At 34.2% G+C, this 17,887-nt stretch overlaps 1 protein-coding gene across 7 annotated transcripts in view; it reads right to left on the minus strand.

The window, feature by feature from the left end:
- Positions 1-17,887, minus strand: part of PPP1R12A (protein phosphatase 1 regulatory subunit 12A) — a 140,048-nt gene that overhangs the window by 112,095 nt on the left and 10,066 nt on the right. The gene's annotated exons all lie outside the window — the stretch shown is intronic.

Consider the following 17,887-nt stretch of genomic DNA (forward strand, 5'->3'; position numbering starts at 1 on the left):
ATGCCACCATTTCCAAGTTTGTCACCTCTAAGATCTCAGGATTCTGAAATTCCCAGAGAAGAGTATGTATCTCATCCTCCATTTCATCTCTTCCTCCCTCTTTTGACTGAACCAACAAATCTCTCCCGTCCTTCTCCTTCCCCCCACTCCTTGTGAATTCCTGATTCTTGACCCCTTCCAATTCTTTCCAGTCCATTCACAGGCTTTACTTGCCTGCTGTCTATTTCAACTATATCGATTCACCACCCCAGAATGCCTTGTAACTCTAGGGCTGATTAAAAAAAAAGAATTTCTAATGACTTCATATATAGATGGCTTCTACTTTTCTATGTTCATGTTTCAATATTTCACCCTATGCTTCAGCCAAACTGAACTACTCACTAGTCCAATTTTTATCCTGGTATTTCTTCTAATGCTGCTCCCCCCTCCTATAGTGCTTTTCCCCTACACCTCTGCCTATCCCTAGCCTCCACTCCCCAAATCCTTTCCATCCCTCCACATCCTAAAAACTACATAAAACATAAAAATATTTCCTGATACTACCTTCAACATATATCCCCCCCTTTCTCCCCATTTTATTACAAAATGTTCATACAGCAAAGCTGAACAAATTTTACTGTAAATATGTATGTATCCGCCATCTAGATTCTACTACTAGCATGTTACTACTTGCTTTGGCACATATCTATACATCTTGTCATTACTTTATCCAGCTGTTAATCTAGCTTCTTTGAAATGTGTTGAAAAAGTAGAACTGTAGAAATTGGTATAATTAGTAAATTATCTCTGTAAATATTTCAGCATATGTATCACTGAGTTCAGTATTTGCCTAGTTTTCTTTTTATGCAAAATGTATATACTATGAAATACAGGGATCTTATATGTACAGCAGGTGTGTTTTAACCAATGCATAAACCTGTGTAAGCTAACCCCCTCTCCAGATTTAGAACATTAACATGACTTCCGAAAGTTGCTTCAGGTCCCTTTCTAGTCAAAGCCCCCACCACACAGACACACGCACTCAGAGGTAACCACTATTGTTGTTTCTTTTTTTCCCACCTTAAGCAAGATGTGGCCATTTAAAAAGTCATGTTAGTGGAATTCTTGAATAGATGCTTATTTTGTGAAAGATTTCTTTAAACAAAATGTGTATGAGGTTCATACTGTTTATCAGTTCATCTATAGTTATCTTTTTTATTGCCTAGTAGTTTATCCATCCCCCTATTGATGAATAATACTTGGGCTGTTTCCCGTTTTCAATTATTAAGAATAATGATGCTATGAACATTCTGGGACAAGTCTTTTTAGAATATATGTTTTCATTTCTCTTAGGTAAACATTAGGAGTGGAATTTTTGGGCAGGTGCACATTTACTTTTATAAGAAAATGATAAACATTTTCCCAAGGTAATTGTACCATTTATATCTCCATCAACAATGAGAGTTCTAATTGCTCCATATCCTCGCCAACATTTGATGATGTAAGTTTTCTTTCATTTAGCCACTGACTGGTGTAACACCCCCCCTTTATGAGGAAGTGGCACTGGGCTGTACCTTTCATCCTGTTCTGCATGGTATTACTTATGTGTGCACTTGACATGCCTCTATTAGACTATAGAATTCTTGAAGTTACAAATTGTGTTAGCCTTCTTTTTCCCCTACAATGTTTATAGCACAGTGCTTTGAACATGCTGGAAAATAAATATCAGTTTATCTAAATTACTTATTAAAATTTATTTGTCCTTCTTGTTGTAGTTAAGCCATGAAAAAAACGCAAAAAGGCACATCTGTGAAACGAGGCTACAATCAAGGGTTGGAAACTACCCTTCAATTTATTTCTTCCAGAAACAGATTTAGGTTTCTGTCTGGGATTTTAAAATATTTTCTAAAGTGTATCTTCACACAATCTGGAATGGTAATTCTCCGTAACTTAAGCACAGTATACGGCTTCAGAAAGTATACCCACTGAATTTTAAGGAAAGGAAAAGGCTCCAGAATAGTAATCACAGATAGATCAAATCAAGCCAGCAGCCAATGAGATGTCCTGTACCACACTACAGGATTGTCCACCCATTAAAAATCTTAATTTACTCACCCGCACATCTACGCATCAAGTAAATTAGGAAGAACAATTTCCAAATATCCACTTCTATTCAAACCCTAAGACTGAGGTCTTTGAAATGGATTATTGTGAAGAGAATGCCTACAATCAGTATTTTAGTTAATGTGCTAGGTGCTATGGCTACAAAGACAAAATTAAGGAACTTATATTTTACTGAAAGAGACAGTCAAGTCAATAAACAATCACAGAACTGTTAGAGAAATATGCCAAGTGTTCAAGGACAACACACAAGAGGGCTCTAGATCAGGAAGGAACAAGTTAGGATAAGTTTCTTGGCAAAAGTGACTGCATGAGATACCCAGTCATGTGAGCCAGAAAAACAGGGGTCATCCACGAAAGTTAAAACACTCAGTAGTAATCATGCTTAAGCACCAGCTCTCTCTACAGCAACTGATCTTCAAAGGGGTTCCTACTGACATTTGGGTTCTTGATGTGAGAGCTAAAGGACATTCGATTTGTTTTAAATAAAGCCACTACAAAAGGTTGCATACTGTTTTTTGTGTGACTATGTTTTCATTTTTCTCGAAGAAAAAGTAAGCTTTCTTTAACTTGCTCCTCCCTTTTGGGAGTCATTCCAAAAACACCCAAAGAAACGCACAGCTTCCTTAAAGGTAAATAAGTATTACCACACAGTAATAGTAAGTTATTTGCTAACTGAACCTGCCAAAAAGAAAGAGGTAAGAAAGCGAAAAAGCAAAGTAAAAACTAGACTGAAATTCAAAGAGAAGCTACTGAATTTTTAAATTTAACCATCCAACAATTATTTAGTGAGTATTCACTATGAGCCAGGCACTGTGAAAAATGCTTGGACTTCAATGCTAGACAAATCAACAAATAAGTAAATAAATAATTGCATAATTACTCCCTAAGAACAGGTCTGCAAGAACAGAGCGGTGATAGGAACAGGTCTGTGGAGAGTAAGACCGGGATCCCTGTCAGCGAAGGCTTCCTCCCGGAAGTCACAAAGCTTAAGGAATAGGAGTTAGTCGAGAGGTGGAGAGGTTGTTTCAGGCAAAGAGAAAAACACACTGGGGCTGGAGGTATGAAGATATTTAAGGGTCTGAAGAAAGTGTAGCTAGAATGTAGATGAACAAGAGGAAGAGACTACAAGTCAGCAGAATCCTTATCGGTCTTGTTAAGGATTTGGGATCTTTGTCCCTAACAAATTTGTTCAACTTGGACAGTGTCAATTACTTTATACCTGACAATTCATTTAAAAGGGAGAGAGAGAAATCCAAAGCTGATTTCAATTTCAAGTCTATAATAAATATTCTCTAACAGAACATCATTTTCTTACAGATAATATCAGTACCAATATTGAAAGTGAAATCTGACATTTCTTCTTAAGCCCTCTTATTACTATTACTTTTTATATATTCAGTATTTCATCTAATCCTCACAATGCGTCCAATTTTTCTAGCAAACACTAGGCTAGATCTTTGAAATTTTTGATTCCCAAATTGAAAAAAAATAGTGTGAGATTCTTATTGTAAAATTATAAAATTCCACTCAACTTTTATCTGATACACAAAAGATGGTTTTCAAAGAGATAAACAATAAATGTTGAACTTGGAAAATAACTTTTTTTTGAAAGTCGTGCTTCCATGCTGTTTACCACATAAAGTCATTTTTAACTGATTCTACCTAAAATACCAATCAAGCAGAACCTACTCTTTTGTATTATTCTAAATATCACAATCTGGATCTTGATAAGACTGGATCTTGATAAGACTGTATCTTTTAGTTTTATGCATATATACTTTATCTATTTTACATATTACAATTCTTTGGGAAAATTAAGGTAAATATAAAGACAATCATGAACTCACATCTTTTCCAAAAAAAAAAAAAAAATTAATGTAAAACCACATAACACTATTACTGACTATCTAACCCATTTCTCCTCTACTCAATACCTCTGCCTCTCCCCCTATGCTACATTAGATTATTCCCCCGGAAAATCTGCTTGTGTATATCATTTACAAACAGGACAACAATTACTTTTATGTAAAAGTTCTTCCCTTTTCTTCCCAATTCTGCTTGACTAGAATGAAATGATACCATTTATATGGTTTCAAATCATACTATATATGGTATTTAATTAAACAGAGAGAAAATGTTCCAAAGTCATTTCAGATACTTCAATTTTGTACCCCCAAAAAGACAAGGCAAATACTTTGTATTTGTGCCCCAATACCTAACAAAAAGTCCGAAACAGAGTAGTTACTCAAATATTAGCTCCCTTTCCCTCTGGTAGGAAAGACTGTGCTAGGTAGTTTCACATATACCATCTCATTTCATCCTCTGAAAACCCTGCTGCAGAACATAATTATCCTTACTTAGCAGACTCTGAAGGGAAAAGGACGCAGGGAGATGAAATAGCTCAATGCACTGGTAGTTGTTCTTCCCTCTACACTTCACTAGCTCTCTATTTCTTAAACTCTGATATCACCCTACAAAATTACACATATTAAGCAAGCGACTGTTTAATAAACTTGAAAATACCTGCAGATTTCACTTGTTCCATATTCAACTTTTTAAAAGGCAACAACTCTAGATGCTTACAAGGGCCAAACAAAAGTGTGTGTGGTATAGCAGTAAAGGAGGAAAAAAGGTGAGAAAAAAGCAACTGTATTTCTTCAAGACACGTTGAAGCATCTTCACTTTATTTGAAGTGAATACCAATACAACATAAAAGTTCAAATATAAATACAAAAACATTTCCCAAACCCAAAATAGCAAAATTCGTGTTTGAAAATCAACTTTAACACATTATAGTGTAATTTAACTCACAGATGGCTTGGCTAATCTTTCTTCCAGCTGCCATGTTACTAAAATAATCTTTCTCCATTAATTCTATTCATGTTTTACTACAGCTATTATTTTGCTGCTTGGTATACTTAAAAGCCTTCAAACAATTTTTTATAGGCCATTCTGCAAAATTCCGTGTAAGCATTCTAGCAAAATAAAACTGAAAAACCCACTAATCTAAAGACAGCACCAGCAGAGCTTCATAACATAAACTAAAATGGTAACAATAATTGAGAGCTGGAGCTACATAAAGAAAAGTTGTTCAAACATCCTATTCTAGAATCTTTTTTCTTTCCTTTTCTTTTTCTTTTTTTCCTAAAGGAGAGGCATACAATAACTGAGTATTCCAAATCTTCTTCCCTACTTCTCCTGGCAATCATTTTCCAGGCTTTCATCATCCACATTTCCAATTAAACAAATTTTTGTACGTTTGTTTACGTTTTTGCTTCATTCTTAATTCTTATGTATTTTTAATTATGATTTTGACTCAAGCGTTTTCTGTAGAACCACTAAAATAAATTATGAAATGGATTTCATTTACACACACTTTTGACAATTTATATAATCTACTTGTAATATATTTAGATGCTAAAAATTATCCATATCTCTAAACTCATCTGAATGGGGGTGAGATGTGTACAGTACAAGTAAGGCTAGAGTAAAACAGACTCCCATTCAAGAGGGCAATTAGGTTGGTGCAATCCTTTGGGAGCAATTTGGTAATGCTTATATAAAATGGTTTAAAATATTCCTTCATTTTAACCCAGAAGATTCAGTTCTGAGAATCTATGCTAAAGAAATTATGATACTTTCACTGAAAAAAAAAATCTTCTTTTTATTAGTTTCAGGTTGTACAAAACAATGCAATAGGTAGACATTTCATCCCTCACAAAGTGATAACCCCCTCCCCCCAATCTATTGCCCCTTTGATATATCTATTACAATTCCATTGACTCTATTCCCTATGCTATACTCCATATCCTGTGACTATATATACTAATTACAGTCGACATACAATATTATTCAGCCTCAGGTGTACAGTGCAGTGGTCAGGTGTCTACGCAGTCCATGAAGTGGTCTCCCTAATAAGACATGTGCCCATCTTGACACCCTACAAAATCTTTACATTATTGATTGTATGAAAACAATTCTTATACATTAAAGTGTTCACCAAAATATAAGTGCCAGAGCAAGCACACAATAAATATTTGCTGGTTGAAAAAAATGAATAAATTAATGAATGAGTAAGCTGTGAATAATAAAAACCTAGAAACAGAATTGAAATGGTTAAGAAAAGTATAAACATCCAAATGAATACTATTCAATAGTAAAAATTTAAAAAAAATAGCTATATGGTAAGTTGGATTAAAAAACTGTACCTGAAGTACAATCACAAGTATATAAAAAATACACACAAACACCTATGCAAGGTAGAGGGACTACAAGGAAAAAACACCCATCTACTAACACAGAATAAAGGGACTATTCTTTTCTTTCTTTAGTATTTGCGAAGTTTTCTGTAGAGCAGATATATAACCATTAAATTTTTTTTTAAAAGCTAAAAACTGAACATTTAACAAATGTCAGCAGAAAAAAAATCAGCTTGCTTTGTACTGCTTATTTTATATAAAACTGATACTTCATAAATTACCTAAGTTTATCTTTACCCATGCATAATTAAATTTTAAAATGTATTTCATTAATATGTAAATACAGGTTACAATAATTCTCTGGCTCCTCTCACTCAATGGTCCCTTAGGTATATTTCTATGAGACAGACAAGAGAGGCAGGTGGGAGGAGTGCAGCTGCCATCTAGAAAAGCCCTTATGAAAAACATTAAGAAGAAAATTAAAATGTGTTTTGATAAATTTCCCAATTATCGTAAAAAATTAAGACAAGTACTAAACCTTTTCTTAGTTCTACTGGAACTCATTTGCTCCTGATTTTTAATCTATAATAAACATATGTTGGCTTTCAAAAAACAACTGAAAATATAAAACTGAACTCTTGAAATTGGGGGGGAAAATTGAGCGTCCAAAGACACTCAGCCTATGCTAACAAAAAAGATCATCAAGTTAAAGAAAACAAAATAAAAACAAAAATTTCAAAGTACAGAATATTTCCTTGGAAGGGGATGAAAAGAAGACACTGGTAAACAGCAAGCACATTCAAAGGAAGATAAAAGTTCATTCTGCTACTGTCTGCTTTCACTAATGGTGGCTTAACCTAATTTTATTACTCTATATAAAAATAAATCTATTTTCTTAAAAAGTTGGAAAACAGCTATACTGTATGGTACATAGTCAATAAGGGTTTATAGTATTTTATATAGCGTAATCTCCATTCGTAGTCCAGGAGCAACCAGATTGCTTGCTACAGTAAATTTCCAAACATATAAATCGTGTGTCTGGGACTGGGAAAGTTTAGTTAGGCTACTAACTCACAATTCATTTTTCCTATATAAAGCTTTCTTTAAACAATGTTAAATTTTACAGTGTCTTGCAGAGTAATTAAAGAGTAGAATCTTTCTGGAAAACTCACTTCTATTTAAAACAGGGTGATAATCCAAAGCATTTTATTTAATTATTTCAGATCTTCAAGAAGTATATTGCTTGCAGTACTATAAGTATCTATGGTAACTACCATCCCTAAACTAGGCTCTAGCTTTACTTTAATTCCAAAATAGGAAGAGAGCAGTTAATAATAGAAAAAACCCAGATGCCTTTGACTTTCCTGCTGAAACTAGGAACTGCTTTTCTTGTAGTCTTGGTTTTTTATCTCCCTGTCATCCACAGTCCTGTAAAACATAGAGGTTCTAAACTTGGAATCAGATTATCCAATAAAAACAAACAAGCTTTTAGTAATGGAAAAAATGACTTAATATAGGAGCAGAAGCTAGCAGAAAAGCAGGTATGAGATCCCATGTATGTAAATTGAAAATGAAACAGAAGCATTTAATAAGGCTTTTTACACAACATCTGACAAAAGGAACATTTTGAAGAATTTAATGGAAAACATAAAAAGCTCACATAAGACCTGTGACCTGCTATTCTGTTATATTTTAGTCATTATATGTTCAGTTAACATTTTTCAAGTATAAGTATGTAGAACCAAGGACTGATAATATAAAAATTAACCATATCCAACAGGGTCCTAAATTTCTTTTCTGACAGCACCCACGATCACAAACCCCAAGCCCTGGGACAGTAGAGCACGCTGGCTTGCAGAAGCCAAACCTTGGTGCTTTCCTCGCTGTATCTATAAAGGGAAATTTCTTGGAACACTCCATTGGTACAGCTTTAGAAGGTAACTGACCTACCGGATCTGCTCCGGATCTGCTCCGGCCTATCTATTGTCCTATAATTTAGCCGCAGGGATTCTGAGGATACTACAGACAGACTCTGGTGATTCCAGCAGTCCACAGGGACTATAACATAGTGTTTAAGAGAACAGTGTTGAGTCAAACTGTCCAGGTTTAACTCCCAGCTCTGCAATGTATGAGCTTTGTCACGACCTTGCAGTCACAACTGTACCTCCTTTTCTTCATTGGTTTAATGAAGTAATAAGAATAAAAATATTTACTTCATATTATTGTTGTGAGACACTATAACAGCCTACAACAGTCTCTGTTACATAAACACTATTATAAAAGTGTTCACTATATGTTATTCCAATGAAATTGGTCCCTCTGAAGATGCAGAAATGTTCTAAGAACCGGTTATGAAGTGAACGTTCTATGCCCTAACCATAGCCTCTCTTTAAGGCCATATTTTTGTTGTTTTTACAACAAAGAGGAATCATTTTTTAAACTGACAACAAATCATATTTCTCATTTGGGTGGTAGTAAAGAAGAAAGGAGTTTACTGGGTGAGAAAAGCCCTATGTGAGTTAATCTAAAAGACTCAACTAAAACGGGGATGGGACAATTATGACATCTATTAGGTTGGTGCAAAAGTTAGTAAGTTTAAAAGGTTAAAAATAATTGCAAAAACCGCAATTACTTTTGCACCAACCTAATAATTAAAATGAACCTTAAAGTATATTTCAAAATGTAATATCCATGAAGTAGTTTGTTCTTAAAATTTTTTTAAATGATCTTATAAGAGCTACATAAAATTAAAATGCCTTAAATTTGGTTTATTCTACTATGAATTTCACTAAAAAATGTAGGATTAATACACTACTAGGACATTTAAAAAAACCCTCAAATTTCAAGGGTCAGTCACAGTACAAAGATGAATACTAATATTAACAGTTCAAATTATTTAAAATTTTGTCAATTTAGTGTTAAGTATATGCAATTCTGTTAAAGCACAGAATGTAATGGCTAAGAAAGTTAGTATTACTCACGAACAGGGAAAGCAGAAAAAAGTATCAATTCCTAACTTCTTATAGCTTCTAATATAAATCACCCTGTAACTTAAACACAAAATTCTACAGATTGAAATTATTAAAAAATACATTTTTCGGTAAATAGGAAACTTATAGTATCAAATAAAATCAAAGGGAGACCCAAAGCAGTATTCTCACTGCAGAAATGGCTTCCCAGCTGCCGAGTCCTAATCTACTTACTTCCCAGAACTATCAAAGTAATCCTCCTACAGTAGACCTTAGTTCATTCACTCTACTGTTGTTACAAATTCTTCACCAATGTATAAATCAAGCCCATACTTCCAGACTTGCCAGGATCGCTCCACCCAACCTTTCTTCACAGACTCTGCTCTATTTCCTAAAACCAAACCTCCTTCAGGCTCAAATTCCATTTCTGTCACTTGGGTTCAGCTCCTCCCTCACTCATGCCTTTCAGCACATTTTAAAGATTGTGAATAATTCTAGCAAAATTTGCTTAACCTTGTGTTATGAATCATCTCTCAAACATACTGACCAAAGAATTCTTCCCCACCCCCAACCCCCTTACCACGCCTTTTAACATTTTGTGAAATACCAGTGTTCAATTTAAGAGCCATCTGAAAAAAGATCTCCAGTCTGAACTACTGCAATAGCCTCGGGAACTGGTCTCCCAGTAGAAATCCTTCCCCACCACCACCCCAATCTTTTCTATAAGCAGCAGTTGTCTCTTAAAAATGCAAATCTGATGACATTATGGGAATTACAAGTCTCGGGTGCATTTCTAGAGCTCTTTGTATGAAATGTGATTGAACAGGGTTTCTAGGGTTCTACTAGATCTGACCTCTATCTACGTCTTCATATCTTCTGTAGCACCATTCTTCCCCTCACCCACTGTGCTTGTCACACTTCTAGTTCTTCCTTTGAGCCTTGCTTCCTCCCCCTCCTTCCTATGAAAGACCTTTATATGTATTTCCTTTGGCCAGAAACTGTTTCTTTACCTTTTACCACCAAGAATCTACCTCTCCACCCTCTACCAACTCTTTACCTATTCATATCTCCGTTCTAGGTTCAATCATCACTTCTACAGAGACCCCATCCAAAGTCTCAAAACCTTTTGCTCCCTTATAATATTATTATTTATTTATTGAAATATGTTTGACATATATATTTTATACCTTTCCTTCAAAATACTTAACACAACTTGCATTGATTATTTGATTAATGAGAGCAAAGTCTTGTCTCCTTTTGCTAATCTCTGTACTCCCTAGCTCTTAGCAACAAGCCTGACACATACAAGGCACTCAACAGACATTTGTTAAATTCATGAAACACTGACAGTTCAATCACCAACTAATAAGAGAATACCTACCATCTATAAATATAAATTCTAATATTTTTATAATGAATCAATTTAACAAGGAGCCTCAGCAGAGTGCTGTGAAATGTTAGCTTTAAAGTATATATTAATACACAAACTGAATGTTTCCATTGGTATGAAGAGTGTCCAACCCAGCAAGAGAACCACGCTCTGAATACATGTGAAACGTCACATACTTCTTATACCAGCAGTGTGTGAGAAGACTAGTTTCTCCACATTCTTCTCAGCATGTAGTATTATCAGTCTTTTAAATTTCAGCCATTCTGGTGGATTTATACTGACACCTTACTGTGGTCTTGATTTGCATTTCTGATGACTGATACTGAATAACTCTTTGTACTTTTATCACCACTTGAGTATTTTCTTTTGTGATGTGCCAATCAATATTTACGTCTTTCTGAACTCACTTAATTCTAGCTTTATGTCTCCCTCATCTCCTCAAAATACACTACACTTAGAATTACACTTAGAGTAGGTATGTTTGTTCAGAGGGACCCAGCCCATCACCCAGTGTTGAAGACCTAATATAGTAGATCCACCACCTAAGGTGGATCAATTGGTCCCTTTTCTGGAAATAGGGAATTATTAGAACTCAAAAGGAAATCAATCTCTCTAGCTATCTAGACCAAAAGACAAACTCTGGAATTGTTGGTCGCTTATATTTTGCCTTCTGAACTGGGAAAACAAGAAATCTAGTTGGCTATAAAAAAGAATAAAGTGGATTTGTTAAAAACAATAATGAGAAACTTAGACGACTTCCTGGGCTGCATATAGTTCCTGGTTCTAATTCATTCCAGAAGCCCAAATTCTATGAGATCCTCTACAATCTTACACTGAATTACTTTATTCGGGCTAGTGCCAATGGCCTTTTCTTACTTAACGAGGAAGCCTAACTAATATATGCAAGAGGTTCTTCTACCATTTCCTACTAGTGGTTGGTATGTGGTTTTGAAAATAGGTTCCCTTCTTTTTCTGAAGGGCTCAGAAAGAAAATAGTTGAGTTGATGGTTTGGGGGGAAGGTCGGATCTTAGAGCATATGAATAACTGCAAGTCAGGTGTGTAATTATGCATAAATTTGTTAATAATTCTATAGAAAACAGTATTGGAATACTTGCATATGTTTGTTTTTCTCTATAGAATTGTTCTACAAAGCCATTCCCCTGGTGGGTAATCAAAAAAGGCTATAACTGGTAAGCGCTGCCGAAACAGTAGACAAATATCAAACTGCAGAACTAGATCCAGTTCTACAGATGTGATCTCACAGTATAGAGGAACAGATTTTTTAAAAATCTAGGCTAAAAGTTAATTTAATTTAGTTTACAGTGAATTAGTATGTTTTAAAATTATTATACTATTGTCAGATACTGAGCTTGCTGTTAAACTTTCAGTGACTTTTTTCTCATGTTTGTCAAAGATGATGTCTACCAACCTGTACAACGTTTTAATGCAAATTTTACATTAATACTCATTATCTTTTCATCTCATTGCTTAAAGCCTACTTTTGTATGCTTTCTGAAGTTCTCTCGCAGCTCTACAGTTCTATTTACTAAAATGCTGAATAGCATAGGGTAAAGATTAGAACACAAGGACCACTACTTTACTCTTCCTCCTGGGTTGACAGAGAGAGATTAATCAGTAGGCTGACATGTATAATAGTGGTTCATCCAGCGGTTAATCCATCTAATCCTGCTAATAGTCATGCCAGATTTTTGTCACATTAACCACAAAGATCTAACAAGAGCCAGTCCAAGTGCTTTAATAAAAAACAAGCTATACTCGGTTTGCAACATTTCCCTCATTTAAATTTATCAACTCTGTCAAAAAAGGAAGCAAGGACAGGTCAACACAACTTGTTTTCAGAAACCTAAAATCGGCATCTGGTAATCAAGACATAATCTTCTAAAACTACTTTTCAATAATGGATATTAGATTTTCCCTTTAGAGCAGAAGACCATTTTAAACAAATGTACACGAAATTAAATGCCTTGCCAACAGTTATTTCCTTCCTTTTCCTGCTCCAGTTTACAACTATTAAAAGCCTTCTTTTCATTGTCTTCAAAAATATTCTCACAAAATTCATATTAACTCTGAGCTTCAATTCTTGAATCTACAAGATCTGTGACCATTGTTTTTTCAATTCATTTTAAAACCATCATTAAATGCTTTTTATATTCATATAAAACAGAGCAAAAGAGCTCACTGTATATAAAAAAAATGCTTTTCTAGATCTTTCCTCTACCTGTCCCCCACTGAAACTGTTTAAAATTCTGAAATCCAAATTCTATGTTTTAAAATTCCTTTATCCCTTAAAAACTATCTGCCTTTTTGGGAATTATGCTTATCTTAGTCTACTTGCCAAAAGTTTCAAAATACATCCAACTAAACCCTAATTTATTTTCTTACTTGTTTTAAAAACTCTCCCAACGTGTCCATCACATAGTCAGCCAGTCTTTCCTTATGAAATAAAAGGTTAAGAGAAAATGCAGGCATAATGCAGAAATACTTAACCATCAAACACCAGCTTCCTTGAGTGGCCAAAGACTAAAATTCATTAATTATGGCATTGTCTCTACATTTAATCCTTAATACATTAATGAAAGTAACCATTTCAACATTATTCTCCATTTCAGATTCATCTTCACCATTTTTTTTCTGCTTGTTGTAAAAGATCCAAAGATGCCATAATTCAAAGTATGCTATATTTTCTTCCCATACATAACTAATCATTGTTAATAAAGTGGGATAATTTCCCCAGGTATTTTTTCTATACAATTTGCCTCCAAATTGAATCATACCATATATATATATTACCTTGCAACTAACTTTTTGACACTTCAGTGATTTTTGAAAACGAACAATTTATATACTATCAGTCTATTTCATACATAAAACAAGCAAACATATTACCACCATCCCCTACCTCAAGACTGGCTTTAAACGTCAAGGTGGGTTGAAAAGAGAAGATGATACCATGTTAATTTTGAGTTAAAGTTTAACATATAATAACCATTTCCTGTTTCATCTAAGCCCAAACAAGACTAATTACGAAACAAGTCTAATTACACTTGCTCAAGATCAAAATAAACCACACTTTTTTGTACAACTGCTACTTTCCTCATTAACTGTACAACTTTAAAAAACATTAAAATCTGCAAAAAAGTCGCAAATAAAGCAAGTCTTGCAACATTTTAGGCAAAAACAGAAAAAAGTACTAAAATATATTCGGTAAAAGAAAAATATATCAAGGTGTAAGTTTCTTAGTTATAATTAATATTTTACCTTTATTTCCCCTGAAGACAACATTTCGTAAATTTAAATTCTCTAACTGCTCAATTCTTAGCAAAAACCCAACATGCTCTGAGAAAATGTACTCTCACCTCTTATTTTAACCTATGACCTTATATTCACACTGCGTTATTTCAGGCAATAAAAGCTGTTTAGTTTGTCACTACTGCCACCCCTTTATTCCTCTCCAACAGGCCTGTGCTCCACCCCTCTCCCATACCTCTAAAAAACACTCTCTCCTCACCCACACTATCATAAAGGTAAATTTGGCTAGACTTAGAAGTTCTTAAGTAATTCTTCTAAACTGAAAAGTACAGGAAAAAAAACACAAAATTTTGCATGGATTTTTATTTGATAGTTCACCAAAACCCTAAAAAAAATCTAACCGTCTTTATTTATCCTGTGGGTTTTCTGTAGTCTCATAAATTGTTTTCTATTTGGTATTCACACTACCAGAGAACCAGAAATACCTAAGAAAAGAGGTTAAGTCGAAGACAAAACAAAACAAAAAACACCTCCAAATAAGATTTTGACCTATTATTTCTAGTTTGGCAACCCCTTCTGTATGCTGGCTCAACATCCTGTACATGCTTTAGCATACATTTTATACTTGAATGTAATTTCTTGTTTACTGCCTGTCTCCCCCATTTTCATTCAAATATACTCCGCCCCTGAGCTATACAGTAAGTACATGAAGTGTTTACTGAGTGAATACATGCTGTGAAAAGCACCTCCGTTCACCTAGTTGTCCAAACCAGGAACAAAGTGCACACACATCTTTGACTCATTCCCTCAGGCCAATCCAGTTCCAATTCCTACTACCAATTCTACTTCTTAAATATGTCTTGAGTACGTCTACTATTTTCTAACTCCACTGCCACTGAGCTAGTTTATCTCTTAGCTACTCAACTTCCTAAACTAGTCTGCCTGCCTCCAGTCTTGTCCTGAAATGCACTGAAAAGATGCATTCTCCACACTAAAGCCAGTGATTTTTTCTTAAAGAGAAAATTTGATTGTCCCATTTAACCTGATTAAAATCCTTCAACATTTCTGTTCAAGTCTTTGCATATGCTATTCCCTCTCTCTGAAATAGTTTCCCATACTCTTCCCTCCCTCACAACCTGGGATAACTGTTGTTACTCATCACTCAGCATCTCAAACATCAACTCTCTCCTTCTCTCTCCCCAAATCTAAGTGAAATGTGCTTCAGGAACTTCCATAGCACTCTGTACTACCACCATTACATACCATTACCTGTAACTGACAGAAATGTGTACTTGCCTGTACAGTTATTTATATATCCTAGTACACTGCAAGCTGTGTTAGGGCAGGAATGTCTGGCTGTCTTCTCTGCCATCATAACTACAGTGACAAATACCAAGCCTAGGATGGGTTTGGGGGATGGGCAAATTAATACAGCCTCTGCCAGTGCCTCAATTTTTTGTAGTGAACACACATCAACACACATCACACATTAGTTGATAGACTAATTTGTGTTGTTTCCATTTTTTGGTCTATTATTAATAATGCTTCTATAAACATTAATGTACGCATTTTTGTGTAGATGTTTTCAATTCTCATGAACATATTCTCTACTCACCTAGAAGTAGAATTGCTGGGTTATATGCTTTGAAAGTGGTTGTACCATTTTACATTACCACCAGCAGTGTACAAGGGTCCTAATTTCGCCAAACCATAATCAATACTTACTATCTGTTGCTTTTATTATAGTCATTCTAGTGCATGTAGAAAAGTACCTCATTACGATTTTGATTTGCACTTCCCTGATGGCTAAGTAATTTCATTTTACTGTAAACTCCATGAGGGGAATGTTGATATCTGTTTTGCTTTGAAATATATCCCCCAATACTTAATAGTGTATAGCACAGAGTAAGCCTTTAACTCTGTTATATGAATATATAAAAGCTAGTATGAATCTAGGAGTATTTTTTTCAGGTGTAATGGAAGTTATTGACTGTACGTGGGAAGTGAAGGAGAAAACAGAAGATTACCCTGAAATTTTAGTTTGATAAATGGAAGAGTGATGATAGCAAAAATAAGATGTGGATTATATAAAAAGAAGAGATCACATAGAAAGAAAACAGTTGAAACTGTAAGAATGAATGATACTGAAAAGAAAAAAATAGAGACATACAACAACACTGAAACATTCTTCTTCAAGAAAGAAAAGAAATAGATCAAAAAGGGAAACTGAACAGAGAAATTCAGAGGCTAAAGAAAGAGGGAGCAGGGCTCAAAATATCTGTGAAGTTACCTATAACTTAAACATAAGTTTCTCAGGGACGTCTTTTCTGACATTCTAAGTTATCTCCACCTAATACAAACTTTCATCCCACCCAAACCTCTATTCTGACATTTACTAAAATTGTAATTACTTGTTCATACTGCCACTTACACTAAATTGTACACCACATGCAGGCAGGGACCATTGCTTTGAGAGATTGGCACAGGGCCAGGCATACTGTAAATAATGATTCATAGATTTGTTGCATGAATGAGTTAATCACTAACTTAAATGAATAGCACCATATTATCTAGAAAATACTGTTTAATATATTAAAAAACTGCAAATTGTATTAAATACACACACAGTGACACAGTAATAAAACAGACTGCCCTATGAGAAACTTAGAGAAGGAAGATGACATCACATTATGACTATAACAAATGTGTCTTCAGGACTACTTTCAAGGTTAATCTTCTATACTAGATATACTACGTAGGGACTACTGAAAATGTATTTTGCATAAATAAGCATTAAAACAGCATGGTACTTTGAGCAAAACATATAAAATTGCAGGTGAAATTTCTAAGAAACAATCCTAGCAATACAATGTCACAAGTGAGCAAAGATGTACATAGTATAATATTCACCATATAAAAAGAATTTGAAAATATACTAAATATTCATCACCGGACAACTAGGAAAATAAATTTTCCTAGTAGAAATCAAACAGTAGAATCAATATTAATCAACACAGAAATGTTTCTAAAAATTTGTAATTTAAAAAACAGGTTATAAACCAGAAAATTAAGAATAATTATAGAAAATTATGTATTAGAGGTAGATAAACGGAGTTTACCAAAGTTTTAAACGGGGCTACCTCCAGGCCTGAAAATTTGAATAGCATTTAATTTCTTGTCTTACATTTTTCTTTGACGTTTTAATTACTTAAATAATTGTTTTTCTTAAATTTTTATTTGAGATAAAATACATATAGAACAGTAATAAACTTGAAAGTCAGCCATGTTTAAAAATAAAATGAAGACAGGGAAGACAAAAAGCAAGAGTAAAAGGCATTGAAGGCTTAATGATTACTTACGGCATTTTCATGTACAACGTAAGAAATAAAAACGCTGAGAAGAAGTTTAAAGACATTTTACTATAAAGATGATGGTTGGACGAGTTAAACAGCAATAGACTTTTTGAAAGGGAAAAACCTTGAACATGAGGCGAAGTTTTTATGCAGATTGTTCCATGTACTTGGAAAGGATATAGAAAATTGCTGAACATGTCGTCTGTTCTAATCTTTTTAAGAAAAACTATGCTAATTAACATATTTTAGAGTAAACAATAGTTCTTGACAAAACAGTCTCATGATCTGGCAACAACAGCATCAAATTCTTTTGTGGAAATCACAAACATTCACAAAAAAATAAACAAAAAACAAATCAAGTTCAAATTACAAGCTATAACTTTGATTTGTTTCATGCAAAATCTAGAACACAAATGAGAGTACACTACGTTAATCATAAAGAAACTCTAAAGCATTATGAAGTCCAAACAAGAGTTAACTAAAATCCAAGATGGACTTTTTATGATCATGTTCCAATGAGGAGTAAGCTTTTTAGAAAATACCTAATCACTGATAGTATTTATTACCCACAATCTACCTACCCATTAAACTTGTCTCCAAAT

The sequence above is a fragment of the Rhinolophus sinicus genome, chromosome 1, assembly GCF_057876585.1.
Source record: "Rhinolophus sinicus isolate RSI-liver-muscle chromosome 1, RSI-T2T, whole genome shotgun sequence".
NCBI classification, from domain to species: Eukaryota; Metazoa; Chordata; class Mammalia; order Chiroptera; family Rhinolophidae; genus Rhinolophus; species Rhinolophus sinicus.